At 40.2% G+C, this 14,999-nt stretch overlaps 1 long non-coding RNA gene across 1 annotated transcript; it reads left to right on the top strand.

Annotated features, from left to right (window-relative positions):
* Nucleotides 1-4,565: 4,565 nt before the first annotated feature.
* On the top strand, nt 4,566-8,412 carry LOC140581289 (uncharacterized). Its single transcript, XR_011984347.1, has 4 exons — nt 4,566-4,846; nt 5,339-5,370; nt 6,054-6,125; nt 6,972-8,412. It is a non-coding gene; the product is annotated as an uncharacterized lncRNA (long non-coding RNA).
* The last annotated feature ends 6,587 nt before the right edge of the window (nt 8,413-14,999 follow it).

Here is a 14,999-nt window from a genome sequence, read left to right as displayed (position 1 = left end):
TATCAAAGCCCCTGTCCGTTAGAGATGGAAGAAATTCAATATTCCTGCTTATGGGCATAGCTCGCGAGAGGGCCACCAATCCTCTTAATTGTTTTTGTACCTGGTTCCAGATTTTTAGAGTATTTTTAACCCATAAATTTTCAACCTTCATTTTCTTGACCTCTAGACCAATAAATGGGAGCCACGATAGAGATATTCCAGGCATTGACTCCTCCTCCATGGAGACCCATATTGTTTCTGGATCACGAATGATCCAGGCCACGATTGCTCTTATTTGGGCAGCCCAATAATACATTTTTATGTTAGGCAACCTCAGGCCCCCATTATCCTTATCTGACATCAGAATTTTAAGGCGCACTCTTGGCCTTTTGTTCTGCCAAATAAATTTTGAGATACATTTTTCTAATGATTTGAATGCAGATTGTGGTACAAAAACAGGGAGGTTTTGAAATATGAACAGTAATCTCGGTAGAACATTCATTCTAATACATTCAATTCTTCCTAGGAGAGAAAGTGGAAGTACGTCCCATCTATTCAAATCGGTTTTGATTTCCCTAAATAACTTTTCATGATTAGATGAAAACAACTGAATGGTTTTAGGGGTAATTGTTACTCCCAGATACTTAAACCCCTGTGTGGAATGTCTAAATGAGACCAAATTATCTAACTGTTGATGGCCAGTTCCCAAAAATCATTAATGCTTCAGATTTATTTGTGTTAATCTTATATCCCGATACAGTACTATACTCATTAAGGCTTTGGAGCAGGGCAGGAATGGTGGTAATAGGATTTTCCAAAAATAATAAAATATCATCAGCAAAAAGAGACAACTTATGAGGAGCATTGGTTTCATCTCTTATTCCCTGTATGAGAGGGTTGGATCTAATCAGTTCGGCCAGCGGCTCTATGCTAAGTGCAAATAAAGAGGGGGAAAGGACTTCACCCTGTCTAGTGCCGCGTCCCAGTAAGAAAAAATCAGAGCAGTGGCCATTAACCCTTACTCGTGACCTGGGGTCTTTATAAAATATTTGGATCCATTTAATAAAGGTGTCATTAAAACCCATATGTCTGAGAGTCTGCTGTAGAAAGGCCCAAGATTTCTGGGATTTAAAACCTGAACCAGCAGGGAGCCTATCAACAGCTCCCCTCAAAACACAATTAAAGTCCCCTCCAATCAGAACAATCCCTTCTGCTTTATCTGCTATCAATGATGCCATCTTCTTAAAAAAATCTGGATTGTCCTCGTTTGGAGCATATAAATTAAGCAAAGTTATTTTAATGTCCCCTATACTACCAATTACCATCACATACCTCCCCTCTTTATCACAGAAATTTTTCTCATGAGAAAAATAAATAGATTTATTGAAAAGAATTGTGACACCCCTCTTCCTCCCTTTATGATATGAGGAGCTATATTGCTGGTCAACCCATTCCCTCCTCAGCTTCAAATGCTCCTTTTCTGAAAGATGTGTCTCCTGAAGCATAGCTATAGCACAGTTAAATTTTTTTAATTGGTTGAATACTTTTTTCCTCTTAATGGGGCTACACAGCCCTTTAACATTATAAGTAACACAAATTAGATTGTTCATCTTGTATTATGAACTTATTCATCATGGAGCACAAAGAAACATGTTTTTTACATATTAGCAAGAATTGGTCCATTTTCAATCTCAGGACATGAAGAACATTAACAACATAAAACAACAAGAATGAACAGAACAATGTAGGCTTCCACAAACCAAACTGGATCAGTCAGTTATCAAACAGTCCGTTGCACGCCAAGCCGTGGAAAAATAAAACTCCACTCGCTTTTCCTCCCGCCCCGTCTGGCATTAAAACAGTTTATTATAATTCTCCTAACTAGTAACAATCTCAAACATCAGATGAACTCGGCGAAGTGAAGAAGGATTCAATCCCTGCATATGAACGTGTTTGAGGGCCGCTCCATGCTCTCGTTCCCGCAGTGCTCCATCCGCGTCGGGACAACTCCGCTTCCAGCCGCTGCCTTCCATCCACGCGCACCTTCACCCCCATCTTCTCAAGTACAGGTTGAGCATCTGACACCGTCGGAAAGGTTTTCTCACCGTCTTCTAGGGCCACTCTCAGCTGTGCAGGAAAAATACACCTGGCTCTAATGTTCTTCGTCCTCAGCTGCTTAACTGCGTCACGCACAAGCAATCTTTTCTTCTGCAATTCGGGAGAAAAATCGTGGTCCAAGTATATCTGCCTTTCTTTGTACATTACTTTTTTTTGCTCCCATGCTTTCCTTAGAATAGACTCTTTGGCAGAGTAGTCCAGAAACTTTACAATCAAGGATCGCGGAGCAGCATCTGGATTTTTAGACCTGGCAGTAAGTGCTCTGTGAGCTCTCTCGGTGCTGATGTTCGTCTCTGGGGGTAGTTGAAGGGCAGATTTAAGCAGCTCTTGTACAAAAAGTTTTACATCTTTTCCCTCGCTTCCCTCTGGCACACGGTAGATTCTCAGGTTGTTTCTCCGTAGTCTGTTCTCCATGTCCTCGCAGCGCATAGTCAGATACATATCGCGCTGCAGCAAATGCCGGATGGCCTGCTCATGGCGCTTCACAGTGTCTTCGTTAGCGCTAATGCGGTCCTCCGCCTCCATGACTCTCTTTTCCAAATTTGTCACTTCATCTTTTAGTCCCTTAAAGGCCATTTCTAGTCTCGTTAAGGAGAGCTGAGTTTGTGTGTGTCCCTCTTGATTGTCTTTCCTCATTTTCTCGAGTTCCTCCAATATTCTTGACTCAGAGTCGTGCGTTCTAGCATCTACAGCCGCAGGTGAACACGAGGCTTGTTTCAGAGTCAACTGTTTCAAATTGTCCCCTTTGTCTTGGGGCAGTTTGCAAACCCTAAATACTATTTACAAGGTAATAAAACTGTTAGGTACATGTAGCCTAAGTACATGTGTAAATCTCACGCCAACCAGCTGACCAAAGTTGGCAACCCTGCGTAAGTCAGCCCTTTATTTTATATGCAAAAATGATGACACATTATAACATCCAAGGTTTACGTAATCTCAATGGGCAAATGAAGCATATTATTTAAATCCCCGGTTGGTTTTTTCCTTTACTTTTTATATCCCGCCATAGCACAATGAACATTTTCCCTTAACTCAGTGCCGTAACACTCACCGAAAAACTAAAGGACAATTCTTTTTTTTTCCAAATTACTTTTAACTTAACAGAAGCTCAAATTAAACCAGCTGCTCGCTTGGTAGCTCCACCATGCCGGCCCGTCTTATTCCACTTTCCGTGCGCTTCTCTCCTTCTTTCTATATATTTTTCTTTAAGAGCTCTGCTAAACTGCCACACTCCTAATCCAGGTCTTTACCTTCGGCATGTAACACACCCTCCGCGTAGAACAGGGCTTGTCCGTCTCAACCGTCTTCTTCATCACATCTTTCACCATGCTGACTTTCTCCACCTTCTCCCTGCTGTTCTTTTCCATGGCCTCATTTTTTTCTAAATGGGTGTCAGATTCCTTAGCTGTTATTTTAACTGTAATGGTAATTTCTTTGCTCTCCATTTTTAATATAGTAAGTTTCTTCAAAATGCAGCCACTCGCCAAGATGCTCGAAAGAAGTTTGAGAAAAGAAGTACATGTGATTCAAAAGTAATCAAGCTGTTGCCACGGACGCCCATTCGTACCATACCAAACAATACGATCCTATGTAGGTCGTCGGCGACTTTCGGCTGCGATCGGCTCCGACTGACCGGTCGTAGGTCCGATTCGGCCGTATGCAGGTTGCCAACTCTGACGCATCTGGAGCGAGACTCAGGCTTTCAGACTCAAACGCTCACAGCAATAAATCTTATGGCGAATCTCTATTCATCCATTTTAAACCCAAAATTGACTACATCAAAAGCGTTGGGGCAGTGTGCAAACCCTAAATACTATTTACAAGGTAATAAAACTGTTAGGTACATGTAGCCTAAGTACGTGTGTAAATCTCACGCCAACCAGCTGACCAAAGTTGGCAACCCTGCGTAAGTCAGCCCTTTATTTTATATGCAAAAATGATCATATGCAGGGGGCACATAGCTGGTATGCAAGTACTCATTCGCTGTCTAAAGCGATACGCGCTGCAATGTCATGTAGCAGCGCAAATGCGTATTTATTTCATGTGCATTCGCGCTGTTATGACAAGAATGAAATCACTGTGCATTCTAGCCCTTTATTTTATATGCAAAAATGATCATATGCAGGGGGCACATAGCTGGTATGCAAGTACTCATTCGCTGTCTAAAGCGATACGCGCTGCAATGTCATTTAGCAGCGTAAATGCGTATTTATTTCATGTGCATTCGCGCTGTTATGACAAGAATGAAATCACTGTGCATTCTAGCCTTCATGTCGCGAAAGAAATACAAATTAGCCACATAAATATTAAAATGCAACGGTAATTTTTTGTCATAACAGCGTGAATGCACATAAAATAAATACGTAGCTATTTGCGCTGCGCTACAACAAGGAATTGCCGCGCGTGTCCTGGGAATGCGCACTTGCGTACCATGCAGTTATGTGCGCTCCTGATCGTATGTATGTAGGCCTATATCGTACAATAAATATATTTAAGCCGTATTGTTTGGTGTTTTTTAATTTTTTAATCATAATTTTCTTCGTTCATTCCTGCCGACAGTTTGCAGACATACGCATTCCACACGAGGTTAACGAGGGGGCGTGGCACACGGGAGGCGCGGACGAGCGGGGCATGATAATTGTAAGATAGACCACCTTCAATTGCTGGACTGTCACTCAGTACCGGAAGGCGAACCACAGTTTTGCATACAAAGGTCGGATCGAGTCAGTGGACCTGCAGCAGCATACCTGTAAGTTTACATAACTGCAAGCTGCCTGTAAACCCTGCTGACTAGTTTGTACAAAAAATTAGTCTATGACAAGTTACTGGTGATTTTATATGACTGGTATCAGAATGACATTATTAGGTATACAATGCATTGTATATGGAAAAAAGTTAAGTCGAAATCACATAAAAACCAGACGTGCTGGAGCAAAACTAAATACACTAAAAATGTTTGTTTATGAAGGGTGTTTGAAAAATGTCATTTGATATTATTCACCAAATTTGATATCGGCTAGTGTAATTTATGTTGAACTTTAATTGTAAATCGTGACAAAACCAGACGTGTGGCGGCAAATTGGAAGCCATATTCTGAAACTACATGAAAAACTGTAGAACATGCACTTGTTGTCGTTAAATCACCTAACAAAAATTTTTTAAATGTCGGCTGGTATATTATATATCTATGTTATATCTTTATTTAGGCCATAATATGTGCTCTTGATGTGTTGTTTTTCAGTGAGCTGGAGGGACTTGCCCAAAGTTCAGGAGGTATTTTTGTCCATTCTTTTAGTTCAGCCATGTTCTTAGAATGTCTTTGGGAATGATGTTCCATAGCAGCTGTATTGGTTAAGGTAATTATACTTTTGAAATGTTGATGAACTTGGGAATTGCTTTTTTACACGGTGATGAAGTTGTCTAGTACCTGAGACATCAAAGCAGACATAAATCATGATGCTCCACCAACAGAACTTCAAAATAGAGCAGATCCTTTAATTGTGCCCTTTCGGTGCCATACAGTACTGTTTTTGCACAATTAATTATGTTTCAGCAGTCCACAAACCATTCTCCCTGTAGCATTGTGGAATGTCAAGGTGGTCTTTGGTAAATTTTTGACGCACAGCATGCTTTTTTTGGAAAGCAGTTCACTTGCTTTTGCCACTAGCATTGTCAATTTTTTAATTCAGAGACTCAGAACACTGTGTTTGTCTATGCTGATGACTTAGATGAAGATAAGATCACATTTTATGACCAAATACAGAAAACCAGAATTCCAAAAGTTTCAAATGGCACTGTATAAGCCTACATATTTTCTAAGTAGAAATGTTGGTAACAGCTAAACAAACAAAAGTTTTGCATTTCATAACTACAGCACTCTTAATTTGTAGAAATAAAATGTACAATTATCTTCAATATCACACTATAAGAATTTTGTGTTTGGGCATAATCTGTAGACAAGGGACATTGTGTCTCAACGAAAGACAGCAGCTTTGAGAGGCCTGCCCATCTACACCCTAAAGTGTTTGGTAAGTGATGGTGCTTGTGTTTAGTAGATATGCAAAATGTAACACTGGTTTTACCAGTGAGGGTATGATTTCATAGCTTATGCTTATTTTTTGCATAATACACTTTGCGGAACACATCCCCAGGTGTTTCAAGGATGTTCATTTAAAATGCTCAAAAGCTCTTTCCATGGAGTCCACAAAGCCGCTCTGCACCCCGCCTTTGGAATTCCCTCCCATCTCATCTTAGAAACATGGACTCATTTTCTCATTTCAAATCTGGACTCAAAACCTATCTGTTCAAGCGAGCCTATTCATTGTAAAATCCATTTATTTGTCATTTATATTTTATTTTTTTTGCATTTTATCCTTTGTAGTGTGTATAAATTTTATGTATGCCTGTACGGTGACCTTGAGTGTCAGAAAGGCGCCTTTTAAATAAAATGTATTATTATTATAATTATTATTGCAGTTCATTGGTCCAGATAGGTTTGGTGAAAGGATTGGAATTTACTACTTCTGGTAACTGGTATGCTAATTGCTAATGGCAGTTATGTTATAGTCTCTGTCTTCTTTGGATTGTGACAGTGCGAAATGTACAGGGTTGCATGTACTTCTGCACAAACTTCTGCACCATTCCTATCCCCATGTTGTCTGCTTCTTCCTGCATGAATGCTGTCCAACCACAAATACAATTTCAATAACATTAATTCAGATACTCTACTGGATTACTTTTTGCTCTCATCTATCTTTTTCTCCAGAAACAGCCCCAAGCTGAATGGAAAAATCAGTAGCACTAATGATGAAGGTAGAATATCAGTGTAATGAATTGTTTTCCTTTGTATTTAATCTTGTCTCTGATTTCCTTAGGACACTGACCCAGAGGATGCAGTGGTCCAAGGTTTGCCTGTTGGCATTCTGACTGTCTATGAAGGTGATGATTCCACCACATCAACTGTGCGAGACGTAGCTGTTGTGTTGGAAGGATCCATCATTCTGCACAACCTACCTGACCTCTCAACTGCCTTTGCATACCTCTTTGGTCTTTTGTATGCCATGAACATTGCATATCCAAAAACGATGAAATATACCTTTGAAGCAATTCAGACCATCTTTTTGGAGCTTGGGTCTCGATGCTCACAGCGCATCAGGGCTCTGAAAACAAAGCTTTTGCAGTAAATGTTTGTAGACATGTTTTAACCTTTTTCATTTCTGCATTGTGCAGTCCCATTTCTCAGCTTTATCAGTTGCCAGTTTAAAACAGGTGCATATATATGAGCAGTCCATGTTCATTGATGCTCAGGTAAAGGTTACATTTCTACCAAGTACACTTGCACATAGTGATTTTAAGTTCCCGCTTTTTTTTTAGATTGTAAAAACCTGGGATTGAGATGCCACACAAAGCACTTTATTAATTAAAATCCCCCCCTTGTGCAAGTGGTTAAGGCTTGGAAAATATAACAGACAAAAATCTGTATAATTTAAATATTAAAACAGTTTGACAATTGATAATCACACAAAGCTGACCACATCACCAACTGTGAAATGTCTGGTGTTGGAAGGGGATGGTGTTTGTGGAAAGTGTGTTTGTGGAAGTGCAAGGTTTTTTTGTGCAAGTTGCTGGTTCAGCTTCAATGCTTGTTTCTGCTCAGTGTCAAGTGTTTCAAAACACCAGGGTTTCAGCTGACATTGATTTGTGCAGTCATTCTTTACACTGTAAATTTACATTTAAATGCAATTACATCTAACAATTTGCATAATTTAGGGTACAAAAAAATTTGTTGAAGGTAGAACTACATGAGATTAAAGCAAGCATTTCTTTGTTATTGTGTTAAGAATATCATCATAAGCTAAACAAAAAGCTCCAAGTTGGCTGAACTTCGCTTTTAAACATGTTTAAATTTGAAAACCTTTGTAAAGTCAACAACGGTACACACAAGCTGAGAAAACTCAAAAATCTCTTGCATCATATTGCCTAGATAATTTGAGTTTTCTCAACATTTTCTTTTTTTACAATGTAGGGTGATTTTTTTTTTTAAATCGTGTGCACACAAAATAATTTACTCTGTGTTTGAGGCCGACAGTAATATGAAAACTACGTCTACCAAAACTATGTCTTGGCGTCTAAACAAAACGAACTGGAAAAACATTCATTTACAGTCAACAAACAACACCATGAGCTCATTTTCCTGCAATATACTGCAAACTCTTTGGCATTAAGGCTGAATTTTACAGTCCGTGTATATGGTCGCGTCAGAGGTGAAGCGACATGAAAACTTTTTTTTCGGTCACTATCGGTAATCATAATAATACACTATAATAAACAGGTACAGTAAATGTAATAAATAGGTGTCAGTAATAACAAAAAATGTTAGTGGAACTCGGTGAGGCGAACAAATCAGCAAACCGATTAAAGTGGCAAACATAATCTGTATTAACGCAACCGAACAAAATATCAGTGTCAATATTAGTATGCACAACCCCATATTCCATCAATTTCCGAATCATATTCGAACAATTCATCAAAGGTACTATATAATAACTTATATAACTTGGTCCCAAATTATTGCGCGCAGGCTATATTTTGTGCATCTTTAATATTGTTGACAATGATGCTTGGTTTGGTTGCGTCAAGACATACTATGTTTGTCACTTTACTCGGTTTGTTGATTTGTTCGCCTCACCCAGTTCCCCTACCATTTTTTTGTCATTACTGACGCCTATTTATTGTAATTACTGTTTGGTACAAGTCCAAGGATCTGGAACGGATTAAGGACGTATACCGAGGTACCACTGTATTGTTCATGGCGCTTCAGCTCTGTCGCGACCATTCACACGGACTGTATACCTCAGCCTTAATGTCAAAGTAGTGCGTGGCAGCGTTGTATTTACTCCTTCCAGTCATATTAATTGCAAGGCTGTTGTATCCTATTGTACCCTAATGCCAGGTCTAGCAAACGTAGTGCGGTGTGCTGAAATAAACCTCTTACAACATGACAGCTATACGCAGCTAACCTGTTCCTTCTAAATAACTTGTGCGCGCACAGTAAAAAAAAAAAAATTATGGGACTTAAGGGGCATTTGATACGAAAAATATCGAACTTCTTAACTTAAAAGGTAACAAAGTGCAAACAGACCTTTAAAGCATGACATGAAACATGACATAAAATGTCCCAATAGCTCATTCAACCACACAAGTATATATACACTCACCTAAAGGATTATTAGGAACACCTGTTCAATTTCTCATTAATGCAATTATCTAATCAACCAATCATATGGCAGTTGCTTCAATGCATTTAGGGGTGTGGTCTTGGTCAAGACAATCTCCTGAACTCCAAACTGAATGTCAGAATGGGAAAGAAAGGTGATTTAAGCAATTTTGAGCGTGGCATGGTTGTTGGTGCCAGACGGGCCGGTCTGAGTATTTCACAATCTGCTCAGTTACTGGGATTTTCACGCACAACCATTTCTAGGTTTTACAAAGAATGGTGTGCAAAGGGAAAAACATCCAGTATGCAACAGTCCTGTGGGCGAAAATGCCTTGTTGATGCTAGAGGTCAGAGGAGAATGGGCCGACTGATTCAAGCTGATAGAAGAGCAACTTTGACTGAAATAACCACTCGTTACAACCGAGGTATGCAGCAAAGCATTTGTGAAGCCACAACACGCACAACCTTGAGGCGGATGGGCTACAACAGCAGAAGACCCCATGGGTACCACTCATCTCCACTACAAATAGGAAAAAGAGGCTACAATTTGCACGAGCTCACCAAAATTGGACAGTTGAAGACTGGAAAAATGTTGCCTGGTCTGATGAGTCTCGATTTCTGTTGAGACATTCAAATGGTAGAGTCAGAATTTGGCGTAAACAGAATGAGAACATGGATCCATCATGCCTTGTTACCACTGTGCAGGCTGCTGGTGGTGGTGTAATGGTGTGGGGGATGTTTTCTTGGCACACTTTAGGCCCCTTAGTGCCAATTGGGCATCGTTTAAATGCCACGGCCTACCTGAGCATTGTTTCTGACCATGTCCATCCCTTTATGACCACCATGTACCCATCCTCTGATGGCTACTTCCAGCAGGATAATGCACCATGTCACAAAGCTCGAATCATTTCAAATTGGTTTCTTGAACATGACAATGAGTTCACTGTACTACAATGGCCCCCACAGTCACCACATCTCAACCCAATAGAGCATCTTTGGGATGTGGTGGAACGGGAGCTTCGTGCCCTGGATGTGCATCCCACAAATCTCCATCAACTGCAAGATGCTATCCTATCAATATGGGCCAACATTTCTTTCTTTTTTTTGGAACTTTTATTGACAGCAGTCAACGTAAATACAAACAATAACCACAGTCCTGAGATTGGGGCCGAGTTCTCAAATAAAGATATATATGTTTACAATAAAAATCTGAGGAAATTTTTTTTTAAATAAATAGACAAACTCCAAGCAAAAATATAAACTTAAAACAGACATAAGTGGCCTATCCAACAAGGCTTTGGACTGGTCTCCATCTTCTTTCAAAGATGTGAGTCTTCAGCTGTAGTTGTGCTGTCAACTGTTCCATTGAATATAACTCTGATTTTTTGTATCCACTGTGAGACCGTGGGTGGTTCCGGTTTCAACCAATAAATTGTTATCATTTTCCTTGCAGCCATTAGTAAAAGATGTAGCAAAGTTTTCTGATCATGGGACAGATAATCCGGGAATTTGTCCAGTAGACACGTTAAAGGGTTCCAGGAAAGATTCACTTTAATGAGCTTTTCTACGAGCCCCTTAACTTCAGTCCAAAAGTGTTGCACAATGGGACAGTCCCAAAATATGTGCGTTTGATTACCCACAAGAGTTTGATTTCTCCAGCACTTATTGCTACCCCAACTCCCGGAGCGGAGAGACTTTAGTGGTGTCCTGAAAAATCGGATTTTAGACTTCCAGTCAAACTCCTTCCACATTTGACTCCCCACCCCCTTATGACAACCAGAACAAACACCTATCCAAGTATCATCATCCAATGTCACATTGAGTTCCATTTCCCATTGTTGTTTTACATGTTGGGTATTATCCGACATATCTATCATCAGTTTGCAGTAAATTAAGGACACTTGTTTTTTCATTACACCATTGTTTTCAATCAGATGAATCAAATGTTTTTCTATGTTTGTTGGTTCTCTTCTGAGCTGATCCCAGTCCTTATGTTTTGTTAAATAGTCCCTTATTTGTAAATATCTGTAATGGTCCCCTGAGGGTAAATTAAAGTTATTTCTTAATTGGGCGAAGGTTTTCATTACATTTCCCTCAAAGAGTTGGTTTACAGTGATAAGCTTTTTCTCCGCCCACTTATCAAAGCCCCTGTCCGTTAGAGATGGAAGAAATTCAATATTCCTGCTTATGGGCATAGCTCGCGAGAGGGCCACCAATCCTCTTAATTGTTTTTGTACCTGGTTCCAGATTTTTAGAGTATTTTTAACCCATAAATTTTCAACCTTCATTTTCTTGACCTCTAGACCAATAAATGGGAGCCACGATAGAGATATTCCAGGCATTGACTCCTCCTCCATGGAGACCCATATTGTTTCTGGATCACGAATGATCCAGGCCACGATTGCTCTTATTTGGGCAGCCCAATAATACATTTTTATGTTAGGCAACCTCAGGCCCCCATTATCCTTATCTGACATCAGAATTTTAAGGCGCACTCTTGGCCTTTTGTTCTGCCAAATAAATTTTGAGATACATTTTTCTAATGATTTGAATGCAGATTGTGGTACAAAAACAGGGAGGTTTTGAAATATGAACAGTAATCTCGGTAGAACATTCATTCTAATACATTCAATTCTTCCTAGGAGAGAAAGTGGAAGTACGTCCCATCTATTCAAATCGGTTTTGATTTCCCTAAATAACTTTTCATGATTAGATGAAAACAACTGAATGGTTTTAGGGGTAATTGTTACTCCCAGATACTTAAACCCCTGTGTGGAATGTCTAAATGAGACCAAATTATCTAACTGTTGATGGCCAGTTCCCAAAAATCATTAATGCTTCAGATTTATTTGTGTTAATCTTATATCCCGATACAGTACTATACTCATTAAGGCTTTGGAGCAGGGCAGGAATGGTGGTAATAGGATTTTCCAAAAATAATAAAATATCATCAGCAAAAAGAGACAACTTATGAGGAGCATTGGTTTCATCTCTTATTCCCTGTATGAGAGGGTTGGATCTAATCAGTTCGGCCAGCGGCTCTATGCTAAGTGCAAATAAAGAGGGGGAAAGGACTTCACCCTGTCTAGTGCCGCGTCCCAGTAAGAAAAAATCAGAGCAGTGGCCATTAACCCTTACTCGTGACCTGGGGTCTTTATAAAATATTTGGATCCATTTAATAAAGGTGTCATTAAAACCCATATGTCTGAGAGTCTGCTGTAGAAAGGCCCAAGATTTCTGGGATTTAAAACCTGAACCAGCAGGGAGCCTATCAACAGCTCCCCTCAAAACACAATTAAAGTCCCCTCCAATCAGAACAATCCCTTCTGCTTTATCTGCTATCAATGATGCCATCTTCTTAAAAAAATCTGGATTGTCCTCGTTTGGAGCATATAAATTAAGCAAAGTTATTTTAATGTCCCCTATACTACCAATTACCATCACATACCTCCCCTCTTTATCACAGAAATTTTTCTCATGAGAAAAATAAATAGATTTATTGAAAAGAATTGTGACACCCCTCTTCCTCCCTTTATGATATGAGGAGCTATATTGCTGGTCAACCCATTCCCTCCTCAGCTTCAAATGCTCCTTTTCTGAAAGATGTGTCTCCTGAAGCATAGCTATAGCACAGTTAAATTTTTTTAATTGGTTGAATACTTTTTTCCTCTTAATGGGGCTACACAGCCCTTTAACATTATAAGTAACACAAATTAGATTGTTCATCTTGTATTATGAACTTATTCATCATGGAGCACAAAGAAACATGTTTTTTACATATTAGCAAGAATTGGTCCATTTTCAATCTCAGGACATGAAGAACATTAACAACATAAAACAACAAGAATGAACAGAACAATGTAGGCTTCCACAAACCAAACTGGATCAGTCAGTTATCAAACAGTCCGTTGCACGCCAAGCCGTGGAAAAATAAAACTCCACTCGCTTTTCCTCCCGCCCCGTCTGGCATTAAAACAGTTTATTATAATTCTCCTAACTAGTAACAATCTCAAACATCAGATGAACTCGGCGAAGTGAAGAAGGATTCAATCCCTGCATATGAACGTGTTTGAGGGCCGCTCCATGCTCTCGTTCCCGCAGTGCTCCATCCGCGTCGGGACAACTCCGCTTCCAGCCGCTGCCTTCCATCCACGCGCACCTTCACCCCCATCTTCTCAAGTACAGGTTGAGCATCTGACACCGTCGGAAAGGTTTTCTCACCGTCTTCTAGGGCCACTCTCAGCTGTGCAGGAAAAATACACCTGGCTCTAATGTTCTTCGTCCTCAGCTGCTTAACTGCGTCACGCACAAGCAATCTTTTCTTCTGCAATTCGGGAGAAAAATCGTGGTCCAAGTATATCTGCCTTTCTTTGTACATTACTTTTTTTTGCTCCCATGCTTTCCTTAGAATAGACTCTTTGGCAGAGTAGTCCAGAAACTTTACAATCAAGGATCGCGGAGCAGCATCTGGATTTTTAGACCTGGCAGTAAGTGCTCTGTGAGCTCTCTCGGTGCTGATGTTCGTCTCTGGGGGTAGTTGAAGGGCAGATTTAAGCAGCTCTTGTACAAAAAGTTTTACATCTTTTCCCTCGCTTCCCTCTGGCACACGGTAGATTCTCAGGTTGTTTCTCCGTAGTCTGTTCTCCATGTCCTCGCAGCGCATAGTCAGATACATATCGCGCTGCAGCAAATGCCGGATGGCCTGCTCATGGCGCTTCACAGTGTCTTCGTTAGCGCTAATGCGGTCCTCCGCCTCCATGACTCTCTTTTCCAAATTTGTCACTTCATCTTTTAGTCCCTTAAAGGCCATTTCTAGTCTCGTTAAGGAGAGCTGAGTTTGTGTGTGTCCCTCTTGATTGTCTTTCCTCATTTTCTCGAGTTCCTCCAATATTCTTGACTCAGAGTCGTGCGTTCTAGCATCTACAGCCGCAGGTGAACACGAGGCTTGTTTCAGAGTCAACTGTTTCAAATTGTCCCCTTTGTCTTTAACTTGGTCCTGTTTTTGCGACCCCTTACCTCTCAGGGATGATGCCATATTGTCTGAGTAAAGTAAAAATTTTGTCGAGTTTTGTGTAGTTTAGTTAGGAAATATATTCGTATATGAACGGAGCTAAATCTTCAAGCTGCTGCTAGCAACATGACGTCACCGGAAGCCCCCAACATTTCTAAAGAATGCTTTCAGCACCTTGTTGAATCAATGCCACGTAGAATTAAGGCAGTTCTGAAGGCGAAAGGGGGTCAAACACCGTATTAGTATGGTGTTCCTAATAATCCTTTAGGTGAGTGTATATGCCCAGGTATCATTCCCATATGGGAAAGACATGGGCCATCTGGACTGGTCCAGCTCACATTTTCCCATGTCGGGCCCATATGGGCAGAATCTGGGCAAACCCATATGGGGCTGAATGATATGGGCCTTTTATGGGCAGGATCTGGGCAAACCCATATGGGTTAAATGTGGGCTGAACGACATGGGTACTATGGAATATTATTTAGCACTTCATAAATATATGGAATATTATTTAGCATTTCATAATGCATAGAGAATGTAATCATTAAGACTCTTTTAAGAAGCTGATGCAAATTGTGTAGAGAGTGGCTTTGTAACCTTGACAGAATGCAGACCAATTACTGCTGTGCACAATGTGATGAAAAACAAGTATAAATGAGCACCTTGTGTGGGCTT

This window comes from Paramormyrops kingsleyae, chromosome 20 (assembly GCF_048594095.1).
Source record: "Paramormyrops kingsleyae isolate MSU_618 chromosome 20, PKINGS_0.4, whole genome shotgun sequence".
Lineage (NCBI taxonomy): Eukaryota > Metazoa > Chordata > Actinopteri > Osteoglossiformes > Mormyridae > Paramormyrops > Paramormyrops kingsleyae.
The sequence above is the reverse complement of the archived record's forward strand: the minus strand, read 5'-3'. Positions and strand labels throughout refer to the sequence as shown.